This window comes from Malus domestica, chromosome 03 (assembly GCF_042453785.1).
Source record: "Malus domestica chromosome 03, GDT2T_hap1".
Taxonomy (NCBI): Eukaryota; Viridiplantae; Streptophyta; class Magnoliopsida; order Rosales; family Rosaceae; genus Malus; species Malus domestica.
Window position 1 is genome coordinate 6,953,718 of NC_091663.1, and position 12,780 is coordinate 6,966,497.

At 37.2% G+C, this 12,780-nt stretch overlaps 2 pseudogenes; both read right to left on the reverse strand.

Moving 5' to 3' along the window:
* Positions 1–1,035: 1,035 nt before the first annotated feature.
* Positions 1,036–4,789, reverse strand: LOC103448531 (subtilisin-like protease SBT4.4; annotated as a pseudogene).
* A 2,205-nt stretch (positions 4,790–6,994) lies between these two features.
* LOC103448584 (subtilisin-like protease SBT4.4) lies at positions 6,995–10,071 on the reverse strand (annotated as a pseudogene).
* Between the last annotated feature and the right edge of the window lie 2,709 nt (positions 10,072–12,780).

Here is a 12,780-nt window from a genome sequence, read left to right on the forward strand (position 1 = left end):
TTCTTACTTTTGCAAAAACTGAGTTGAGATATTTATTGGGAGAAGCAAAAGTGAGTTCATGGTGAATTAGAATTATACAGCAACTTTGAGGCTTTTTATTTCTAGTTTGCACATTCCATATTGAAAATTGTGTGCAAAGAAAGTTGTGTATTGACATGCTTGTTTGTGAGGATAATCGATTCAAAACAATTCAAGCAAGAAGTGTGTAAGGCAAGACAAAAGTATTGGGTAGATTCCTGTTTAGGGTTTATCTTTTTTAGTCTTGTAATAGTACATCCTTAGTGGATTTCCAGAGATTTTTCCCATTTGGTTTTTTCTTCGTACCAGTGGGTACAAAAGTCCTTGTCATTTACTTTTGTTGCAAGATTTTATTAGTTTGGTTTAGGATTGAAATTAGCGTCCAATAAAAGAAACTGTAAAGGGTTTCATTGGTGTGAGTTATTAGCTTTCATTAAAGGGTTTCGTTGATACTATCTCCTGATATGAGTCTAACTCTGCCTAATTAGAGCTCAGCGTAGAAACTTTATGTCAATCTTCTTTATAACGTCAAATGCTAGCCCGGGATTTAGAGCTTTTGTAGGGTTGACATGTCCATATCCATAAGCAAATTCACTGGTGGAAATGTTGTTGCTACCATTTGTGATCCAGGTTGCATGCATAAAAGAGGGTTGCTAGCTAGTCACATTTTTTAGATTCAAACTGAACCGAACAAGCGATAGCTATCACAAGATCATACCAGTAGTCGCTATAGGCCAAAATCCAAAAGGATCAGTGCTTGACATTGTAACAAATTCAAGGACCAACGTTCATGGATTTTTTGTTCGGGATCAAAGCTTTAACTGGGCCAAAATCCGGGGACCAATGCTCCACTTTTCTTCAATTATAAGCCAAACATATATCAAAATACATACGAAATGCTTTCAATTTTTGTTATGAAAGAAATAAACTAATAAATATACTGAAATAACATGTCAAACAACAATGCCTTGTCAAGGAAAGGAAAGCAAACTGACATTAAGTATATGTATACTGCCATTAAACTTTGAACTACAATTCTTTTATTATTATAAACCATTTGAAAATGTAAGTCTCCTCTCATCAATACTCATGTTCTAGGTACCGTGTATACAACAATCGGACTTCTAACGGTATGAGTTCCATCAGACCAAACAAGGGCAGCAGACACTCGTGATTCGAATTGTGAACTGCTCCCAACAATGGTGACATCAAAGGTCTGATCCTCATTCAGGGACTTGAAGGAAAGAACTTCCGGCGCCACTTTGATATCTACTTTGGCATTTGGTGAGATTTTGGCATTGTAAGTTGAGTTTGCAAGGCCTACATTTTTAACTCGTCTATGGAATTTAACCGTAAAAGGTTCCATTGCTGCTACTTTAGCTCCCATCGAAGGGTAATTAAGTTCCACCGGTGACCCTTTTTCAGGACCTGTAGGGCAACTGCTGTTATCTCCTGATATAAGTCTAACCGTGCTTTCATCATATCTAGTGCATAGCAACTTTATGTAATCTTCTTTAGATGCTTCATACACAAGCCCGGGGTCTATTGCTTTTACAGGATTGATATGTCCAGAACCAAAGGCAAATTCACCATCCAAAATGCTGCTGTTTGTATCATTGATGAGCGAAGCTACGAGTATAGAAATATATTTTAGTGTCATACTTCTAAAAATTCAAAATGACACTGATCAAGAAATAACTTCGCATGAAAACCATACCGGTAGTCATAAGAGAGGATTTGATGGCTACGGGAGACCAATCAGGGTGGAAGGTTTTAACGTATGCAGCTACACCAGTGGCATGAGGGCAAGCCATGGAAGTTCCAGATAGTATGGTGTATTTAACGCGCCTTATGTCTTCCGGAATTGAGATAGAAGCATTAGGCGAATATGCAGCCAAAATTTCTACTCCTGGGGCACTTAAATCTGGCTGAAACACATTGGATCATAAATGTTATTATAATCTCCACAAACATGAAAGATAACTGTAGGTGACAGTAAATTAACATATACCTTGATAATATCGGGCAAAATTAGATTCGGTCCATGTGTAGAGAAGGAGGCGACAACAGGTGCAACAAGATCTTTTATGACTTCACTTTTTAATATGTTTGCTCGGGGATCTCTGCATGAGAGGCATTCGGTCATTTAGTGAAGAAAATTATCACGAGAAATTCTTGCCTTGTCAGTATGAGAAATAATCTATACCTGGTGGAGTTCATGTAGGAGATGACCACATTATATTCTTCACTGTTTAAAGTTGTTGCAGCTAACGGGAGAACATTAGAAGCATCATCAATGTTGATGTAATTGTGTAAAACCGAACCTAGTGCACCAACTTTGTATGCCTCCGTAACTCCAGTAGTGTATCAATCACATAGCACAATCTTTTCCTTCACTAATGTACTGTCCAGACAACCTAGTTCACAATTTCTGCAATGCAACAAATCAGTACTGAATTATAGTAATCATTAAAGTTAAAATGTACAAGAGTTACCTGGCGTCTTGTTCCGTGCAATTACTTGAACTTGAAGCATCCTTTCCATGAACCAGAGGAAACCTTGTTCCATTTAATGTGAAAGTGTTCACTGAATTCCCCTGTTTGTGTAAATACTGTTGAAAACAATATAACAAAAAATTAGAAATATATAAGTTTATTGGTAAATGATAGAGGAAGTCACTGATACATACAACTAGTGTCTGTCCATTTCCTAGAACAACTTTATCAATGATCCTACGATCCATGCTACTTGTTGCAACTGTAAGCATCCATGGTGCTACACTTGAAACAGTAGCACCCGAAGGACCATTATTACCCGCAGCATTTGATGTCAGTATCCCTTTCTTCATCGCATGAAAAGCACCAATTGCAATAGGATCCTCATCAAAAAAATTTATAGAAGAAAAAGCAATTGAAATTGAAATAATGTCGACTCCATCAGCAATAGCATCGTCAAAAGCAGCCAACGTATTATGTGCACTGCACGATTGTGCCAGCGAGCGTACTTTGTATGCTGCAATTCTCGCAGCAGGAACACCTCCTCTTGCAGTACCTTCTGCTAGTCCATAAAAGCTCACATCCTTTACAGCGTTCCCTGCTGTCGTTGAGGCAGTGTGGGTTCCATGACACCATTCATCCCTTGCAGACTCTGTTATATAATATCGCGCCCCAATGAGCTTGCTGAAAAAGGAACCATTATAAGAAATGAAAAAAAGCGGATTACCTAATAGGTTTTCATCCTATTCGAAAACAATTTGTATATCAATTTGGTTAATATGATTTGGCAGTCTGGACCCAAAGTCTTAAATTTTCAAGCTTTCACACAAATAGTACAATTGTGGAAGTTTATAGGAGCATTAAGTAATCATGAAACACCAAAAGTATGTATCTATGTCAAAGGGTGTCAGCACCAAGAGTTAAGAAGGCATAGTTGCCAAAAAGAGGTTCAAGAGTATCTTGAACTAGTAGTTTTCTTGAAGAATGTCGGAGCGAAGAGTGCAACAACAACAAAGCCTTTTCCCACTAAGTGGGGTCGGCTATTATCGGAGCGAAGAGTGCAAAATTGGAAAATAGTGTGAGGTTCGTTAAGTGATAATTTGAGCCGTGAGCTAGATTTTGAGCATTTGTGGTAGAGAATTCTGCAGTTGAAGAATAATTGTGATTTTTTTTGGTGGATTATTTATGTTAATCTCCCTTCCTCTCTTTTCTTATTTATTGGTCAGTTTTGCTACATGATTTTTTATGGGTTTTTTCGTAACAACTTACGTAAGGAATACTAGTACTGCAAGTTAGCAACTACTATAAAAAAAAAAAACTGATGAATATTGAGGGAGCATACTTGTTGCAAGTGAAATTTTTGCCGCCTTCACAAGCACCTTTCCATTTTTTCGGAGGAGGACCAAGACCTTCATCTTTAAAGCTCTCAGACTCTGGCCAAATTCCACTGTTGATCACACCAACAACAGCATCACTCTCAACAGAGGGACTTCGATTGAATTTCTCACTGAGTCCCATAAAGTCCCAAGATCTTGTTGTTTGAAGTTGCAATTCTCTGCTCGGAAAGACAGAGACCACTCCCTTCATATCTGAAATGTGCAGTTCAATTACTTAATAAATTCTCAAACCGAATAAGGATTACTCCTTTCTAATGGCATATAGATAAGACAGTGTATCTGAGTACTCACTAGCAAGTTTTTCCCTTTCCTGGTCAGTTAGATAGGCAGCAAATCCATTGAAACTCCTTACCAATAAGCTTTCAGCAGAATTGCTGCGGAGGAGAGAAACACGAATTAAAGAGCACCTTATGACTTAAATGGAAAAATAAAAAGAAAACTACATACATAAATTACATACCTTCCCTGGACAACTCTCTCTAGGATATTAAGGTGTTGAGACAACAATGGTGAGTACACGCGACCAGAAAGCGACCCCCAAGTACCCGATGTAGACCTGCATCACCCATCATCATTGTATTCACAATCTAACAAGTCGTCAAGCAAAAGAGAAAACTATTGTTTTGCAGCTAATATAACTCTTCTTACCTTTCTATCATCACAAGTTGCTGTGCAAAATAAACTCAGATTGAGGAGGAGAATGGGGAAAGCATGATAAAACCGAAGAGCTCCATGTCCATGCCGAGCCATTGTCATTTTCTCAAGCACCTTGTGGGCAAGGTGAAGATAGAGGACTTTATATACGGGGACTAAAGGGTGCAGTATCTCTTCGTCTCCAGGAAACATCCAAAAGTTATTTCCTTAATTACATATGCATGTTGGGCAATATTTAAAGCTAAATTACACAATTTGATGCCTTAAACAACAACTTCGAATTCATAAAAATCTATGTACCTTCTCTATAAATGTAAACAGAATGAATGAGGATTCAAGGTTGGCTGTTTATTTTCTCGAGGTCTTGCTGTAAGGTGAATTTAAGATTACACCTAAAGTGACAACTCGAAAATGACACGTATATATAACCCAATGTGTACATTATAAACACTTTTCACTAGTATTATATGAATACCAAGGACGGAGCTAGAAATATTTTTGACTGGGGCGTCCTAAAACAACCAAGTAAAATAATGGGTGTTAAGTTGTTGAGGGTCAGGTACAATGAAAAATCTCTAAATTAAAAAGTTAAATTTTAAATTGTAATGCCACAAACGAATGGATGAAGTAAATTCATATAAAATACTTTGCAGAGTAAATTTTTTATATCAAGTTATGATACTTCATCGGTTAAATCCAATCTATTTATGAAACCTCCAGTTCAATTGAGTTTGATTTAGGTTAGAAAACGTGGAATATTCGGAACCAAAATAAAAAATTTAATTATTGTTTTAATTGTCATGACAATTTTTTTCATCGCCCCAAAATTTAAGTGGGGGCGGATGCCCCCTCTGGACCTTAGGTAGCTCCGCCCTTGATGAATACCATCATAACGCTTGTATTTTGCTGATGAGTAGTATGAGTGGTCTACTCATGAGGTGACACTAATACACCGATGTAAGTGAATAAACCCGGACACAACGTATTGCTTTCACCCAGATTTGCATGCATCGTGTCCACGTTGCAACATTTTCACAGTTTCCCTCCAGCATCCACGCTTCTCAGTTCTCACGCCATAAGCCCTATTTCAACATTGAAATACATGTGAAGAAATAATGATTAAAGGAGGAAGGGTTCGAAACCTTGTGGTGAGAAAGTTTTGAACTTTTGAACTTTTGATTTTATCATCGCACTACCAAATGGTGTTATTAGCTAGAAACGATATTTAAACGAAATGGTTACTTTGAGATGTATTATGTTAGATTCTCGCCAAATGCGAATTTGGACCATATTATTATAGCTAACCAATGTGAGGTTTAGCTCATTCTCCCATCCATTTAGTTTATATAATATCATTTATTAAAAAAAAAATTTATTTGATAGGGTTACTTTTGTCTATTTTCAAAAGGGGTGTGATATCCACACACCCCATTTTACTTCTCACACGCCTTTCTAATTTTCGACCGTCGGATCCGATGAATTGAAGAAAAACAACGGACAGAAATTAACAAGGGGTGTGTGAGAAGTAATTTGGGGTGTGTGGATAGCACACCTCTTTCAAAAAAATAAATATCAATTTTATTACTCATGCCCAAAAATTGTTTTTATTACATTGGAGAGAATTAAATTCTACCCTATTCCAGTGTGAACTCAATACTCCAAATTCGTTCGCCACTTGGGCTATAAACCTAAACGGGTTTCATTTAGGGGTTGAGTGTATACCGCAATTGGACTTGTAACACTGGGAATTTGATCCGCTCCGGACCTTAGTGTCCGGAGTCTAGAGATCAATTCATCTAGGTCGCATAAATTCAATTCAACGGTCCCCATTAACTCATTTTCTTGGCCCACCATATAAAACAAACAGCTCTGATTTCTTTTACACACCAATCAATGGCCCAGATGAATTGATTCCTAAGCTCTGGACACTAAGGTCCGGAGCAGATCCAATTCCCTAACACTGCGAGTGTCCCATCAAACCAACCAACATAAAATGTTCGGCAGTAGTATGGCAAAGTCCTTGATGTTCGCAGCCAATTTCTCTTATATTTGATGGTCCATTTTATTACCTTAGACACCCAATTTTCTTTTCTTCATTTTTTGTGCTCTCAACATTGGATTCTACAAGAATATATAGTATCAAGGATGAACAAATCGTAATATATAATAATTTTGAGGAGAAAATGTAACATTTTGGGATACTTTCAGACCATTAACTTAGGTGGCCTTGAAAAATATTAATTGTGTTATGCAGTTACTTTCAATTTTTTACGGTGATAGTTGATTGTTGAGCAAAAAAGGGGAAAAATGCAAACGGACTTCCGTAAATTTAGGGGGGTGTATTCAATTGAGAATGTGAGAGATTTTAATGGATCATTGCTCATGCAACCAAGTTTCTTTTATTTCCATTCATCTAAAACCCTTTCAAAATGTAAATATATCATTGCTCATGCAACCAAGTTCTGTTGCTTATGTTGAATATATGCATATACAACAATCGGACTTCTAACACTGTGAACCCCGTCAGACCAAACCAGTGATCCAGATACTTGTGATTGATCTGGCAAGCCCCTTCCAACAACGGTCACGTCAAAATCCTTCTCCTCATTTAAGGACTTGAACGAAAGAACTTCAGGCATTACTTCGATATCTACTTTCGAATTCAAGAAGATTTTGGCCTTGTAAGTGGAGTTTGCAAGGCCTACATTTTTAACCCTTCTATGAAAATTAACCGAAAAGGGATTGGTTGGTTCAACTTTAGCTCCCATTGAAAGGGTAATTGTGATCCTTTGCAGATCCTTTAGCAGAACCTGTAGGGCATGTGCTGTTTTTATCTCCTGATATTTGTCTAACTTTGCCTTCATCATAGATTGTGCATAACAAGTTTATGTAATCTTCTTCAGAAGCTTCATACACGAGCCCCGGGTTTATAGCATTTACAGGATTTATATGCCCCGATCCATAAGCAAATGCACCAGTAGAAATGTTGTTGTTGGTATGGTTCATGGACCAAGCTACATGAGACGAAAAAAGTTAGTAAATGAAAATGTGTGACTAATCAATCAGCAGCTGTTATGCGGACAATACCGGTAGTCAGAAGAGATGATTTGATGGCCGCCGGAGACCATTCAGGGTGGAATGCTTTAACATATGCAGCTGCACCAGCAGCGTGGGGGCATGACATGGAGGTTCCGTATAGTATATTGTAGTTTGCACGCCTCTTGTCTTGTGGGACTGTAATAGGAAGTTCAGGTGGATACGCAGCCAAGATATCTACCCCTGGGGCAGTTATATCTGTCTGAAACCACAGTGGAATGCAATTGTTATTACCACATGCATCACTGAAATTTTATGACAGATAATGAAAGGTGGCATGAAACATCACCTTAATTATATCAGGTAAAATTAGATTCGGTCCACGTGAAGAGAAGTAAGCAACTGTAGGTGCATCAGGTTCTTTTATGACTTCACTTTTAAATATGTTTGCTTGAGGATCTCTGTAAATAATGCAAGCATAAGTAAACTTAAAGAGAAAATTTGTTGAGACAATCCCCTTATGAGTATCGAAAAGAATCTATACCTAGTGGAGTTCATGTAGGACCTGACCAAATTATACTCTTCCTTCATTAACGTTGTTGAGGCCAATAAGGGTACAAGAGAAACGTTATATCCAACTTCATTAAGTGTAACTGAACCAAGTGCTCCAGATTTGTATGCCGCTCTATCTCCTTGCATCTCATCGCATACCACTATCTTTCCCTTAACCAAATCACTATCCAAGCATCCTTCTTCACAATTTCTGTAAAGCAATTTTATGTTAACAATTCAGGTTATAATTTCTGCAATTAAAAAGAAACGGACACAAGAATTACCGTGCATCTTCTGCAGTGCAATTTTTTGTTCCAGCATCTTTTCCATATATCAGAGGAAAACTTGTTCCATTTAATACGAAGGTGTTAATTGAATTACCCTGTTTTATAAGATGATTAAAACGCACTAAAATAAATTCTGAATTCTGAATAGATTAAGAAGTACACTGAATAAATTAATTTATGAAGATAAAGGAAGCTGAAGAGACGTACAACAAGGGTGGTTCCACTTGCAAGAACAATCTTGTCAACAAAGTAGCAATCTGTGTTACTTGCCGCAACTGTCAATATCCATGGTGCTACACTTGACACAGAGGCAATACCAAGACCTAAATTGCCTGCAGCCTGTGAAGTCAGTATCCCTTTCTTCATTGCATGAAAAGCACGAATTGCAATGGCATCCTCATCCAAATCAATCGGATCTAATTGTCCAAGTGAAATTGTAATCATGTTAACTCCATCAGCAATAGCATCATCAAAAGCAGCCAGTTAAGTGTGATATTGGCAGCATGGAATACAGACTTGATGTGCTGCAATTTTCGCAGCAGGAACGCCTCCTCTTGCAGTACCGTTTGCTAGTCCATAAAAATTTACATCCTTAACAGCATTGCCTGCCACAGTTGAGGCAGTGTGAGTTCCATGACCGATTTCATCCCTTGCAGACTCGTATCCATAATGTCGAGCTCCAATGAGCTTGCTGAAAAATAAGCATTAATTTCGGTGTCAAAACTCAAAACGGAGTCTAGACTGAGTTCAATGCGTATTTGTCCCGAGTGTAGCTTTTTGTCTCAATGCCACAAGATGGCTCAAGAGAAAGAGAAAGTAGACGTGTATGCTTGCCTATAAAGTAAATGAAAGCGAAATAGAAACTAAAACAAGAAATGAAGTGTAATTATTTCAGATGAAGTCAAGATTATAAACGTTCACAAAAGTAAAATCTAGACCGAGCTACTAAACCTGTTTCTACTATTTCAGATGAAGTCAAGATTATAATCGTTCACAAAAACAAAATCTAGACCGAGCTACATAACTTGTAATGTAAATTGACTAGAAATGTTAAAAAGCAATAAAGTTTTAGCAAGTTTTAGAGTAAAATGAGATGATCGTCCAAGCCTTGATTTTGTGCTTCAAAGTTGGTGGGCCGAAGTCATACGACTTTTGCGTATATAAAAATGGATATACCACATAACGGGCCTTGTTTTTATTTGTGGCCCAAACAACTATGCCATATTTTTGTACGGGAATTTTCATTTTCTCAATTTATGTATAGTTTCATCATTCTTTTTGGAGGAATTTTCACTACACTTTAAAGCAACAAATCTAAAAAATGAGGTGGTTTGAATGAGCCTGTACTATTACTAAATAAGCGATGATAATTGAGGGAACATACTTGTTGCAAGTGAAATTTTTGCCACCGTCACAAACACCTTTCCATCCCTTAGGAGGAGGACCGAGACCTTCGTCCTTAAAGCTATCAGATTCAGGCCAAATGCCAGTGTCAAACACACCGACAATAATATCACTCTCAACAATTGAAGAATTTCGACTGATTTCCTCAGTTAAACCCATGAAGTCCCACGATCTTGTTGTTTGAAGTTGAAGCGTTCTGCTTGGAAAGATAGAGACTACTTCATTCATATCTGCAAATTCGCGGTTTACAAACATGTCAAATTCTCAAAGAAAACCATATTATATGCTCTTTTTAATGCAATAATAAAGAATCTAAGAGCACATACTCGCAAGTTTATCTTTTCAATGTCAGTGAGGTTGGCAGCAAATCCGTTGAAACTCCGTTTGTACCTCCTTACCAATAAATTTTCCGGAGAACTGAGAGAGAGAGAGAGAGAGAGAGAGAGAGCATGAGAACTAGTTTATAAGTTACAGCAACAATCGAAATGAAAAGGTAAAGATCTAGAAAGACTACCTATCCTCAACGACACTGTGTAGAATACTAAGGTGGTGAGCCAACGGTGAATACGCCGGATCTCCATCAGGAAGCGAACCCATGTACACTATATAGACCTGCATCATCGTTGCCGTCGTGTTTAAATTTTTATCAAGTTAAAAAAAAAAAAAAAGAGCACCAACGTAATCAAGCAAAATTGAAGCCTATTGTTTTCTTATACAAATGATTCGAACCTTTCTTTCTTCATCGGTGGCCTTGCACAATAAGCTCATGCTAAGAATAAAAATGGAGAAAACATAATAAAACGCAACAGCTCCATTCTTTGCCATTGTTCAATGCTCAAAAACTTCATGGCTGGAAAGGAAGAGTAATTTGTTTATATAGTGAGACTAATTAATGACTGACTATTGTCTCTTTTAATGCATCCAGATTTTAATTAATTTTGTTTAAGACTGATTGAGAATTGCATTAATTGAAACACCAGATAAATCAAAAGTTGTTGCAACTGAAAGCCTGGATTATGGTAATCTGGAAGACATGCAGAGAAGGATTCAGTAACGGCAGTCAAAATAGAAATTATAGTAATAAGAAAGTATCAGGATTCGTATTTAATTTTAATGCCAAAAAAATCAAATTTGCCGCCAGAATTAAAGTTTACCAGACGAAATATTCCAGATTTCGTCGGGCAAACTCTATTTTACAAGAAATTCTGATCTTACTAATGATCTAGATTCATATCAGGATTCGTAACTATAAAGTAAAGTTTATTTCCCATCATTTTTCATCAAAATTAAATTGTTTTAGGCAAACTTTGCCTGACGAACACTTAGGCCGGGTTTACCGGACGAAAAGTTAGGGTGTTTTCTACATTAAAAATTTCATGTTTTTATCATCTATAGACTATAGCAAATTAGATAGAATTGTTTTGAACCAAGAAAGAAAAAAATAGAAAGAAAAAAAAGAGAAGACAACTGTTTTGCAAAACAACCGACTCGCATCTTTCTATCCTCATCAGTGGCCAATGGCCATGCATAATAAGTTCAAGCTCAGAATAAAATTGGAGAAAGCATAGTGCAACAGAATAACTCTATGCTTGACCATGTCTCCATGGAATCCACCAGCCTTCCAGAATCCAGGCTTTTGAAACAATATCTGGCCCGAATTAATGCCAATTTGTGTGTCAACTGTATTGAATAATCCAGATTTTATTTCATTCTATACACAAATTGGCATTAATTCGGGCCAGATATTCTTTCAAAAGCCTGGATTTGGCTAATCTGGAAAGCAGGTGGGTTTAATGACAGCAGGCAACCATTATGAAGGCTGGATTTGGCTAATCCGGAAAATTTGGCTTCGATTTGCAATAAACAAGCAATAGACAAGTTTGTACGCAATTACACAATGTAATTGCAATGAGCTTGTGGCACAAGTGTTTAAGTTTGCACTCTCACATCATGTGTTCAAATCCTCATTCCCTTATTTATTTGGGATGTGTTATCCACACACCCCATTTTACTTCTCACACAACCCTTGATAATTTCTGTCTGTTAATTTTCTTCAATTCATCCGATTTGACAACCAAAAATTAAAAAGGTGTGTGAGAAGTAAAACAGGGTATATGGATATCACACCCCTTTTATTTATTTAAAACCTTGATGCTACGTGGATGATTTTATTGAAATATCCAAAAGAAGTTACACCTAGTAGGGGGATATAAATTTTACTCCTCATAAAAGATAGAAAAAAATCAAACATAGAGTTGGGGGCATAAACTTAACCACACTCTTGAAAAGAAACAAAACATACAAGCAAGGGAAATCTGAAACCTAACCCCCTCTCAAACAAAGCCTAACTAATAGGTAAGAACCTGTAGTGCAAAACACTATAAGCAAATGATTAGGAAAACAAAACCAAAATCAAGAAGGTGATACAAAATTGTAAGCCGGGATTCCTAAAAATTTGACTACAGACATGGAATAATTGGCAAGGGCGGTGTGCGATGCCAAACGATTGTCGAGGAGAGTGGCCCTATGTTAGCTAATCGACCAGCAATATATAACATTCCCTTCCTGAAAAATACGAGAGCAAACGAAAAACCATATTCTGTAGAAGAGAAAGACAAATTTTCCAGCGAATCTGTAGCGGACAAAGAGGGCAAAAAACCCCTTGAAATAAAACAAGCAATCATGTTGGAAGAATCACTTTGAAGCCACAAATTTTTCCAACTCCGCGCACATGCCAACTCAACAACGAGGATGACAGCATTAAGCATGCATAGAAAGAGATGGTGTGCTATCCACACATCCATTTTTACTTCTCTCACACCCCTTGTTAATTTTTGTCATTTGATATTCTTCAATTCATCTGATTCGACGGTCAAAAATTAAAAGAGTGTGCGAGAAATAAAAGTGAGTGTGTAGATATCACATCCCTAGAAAGAA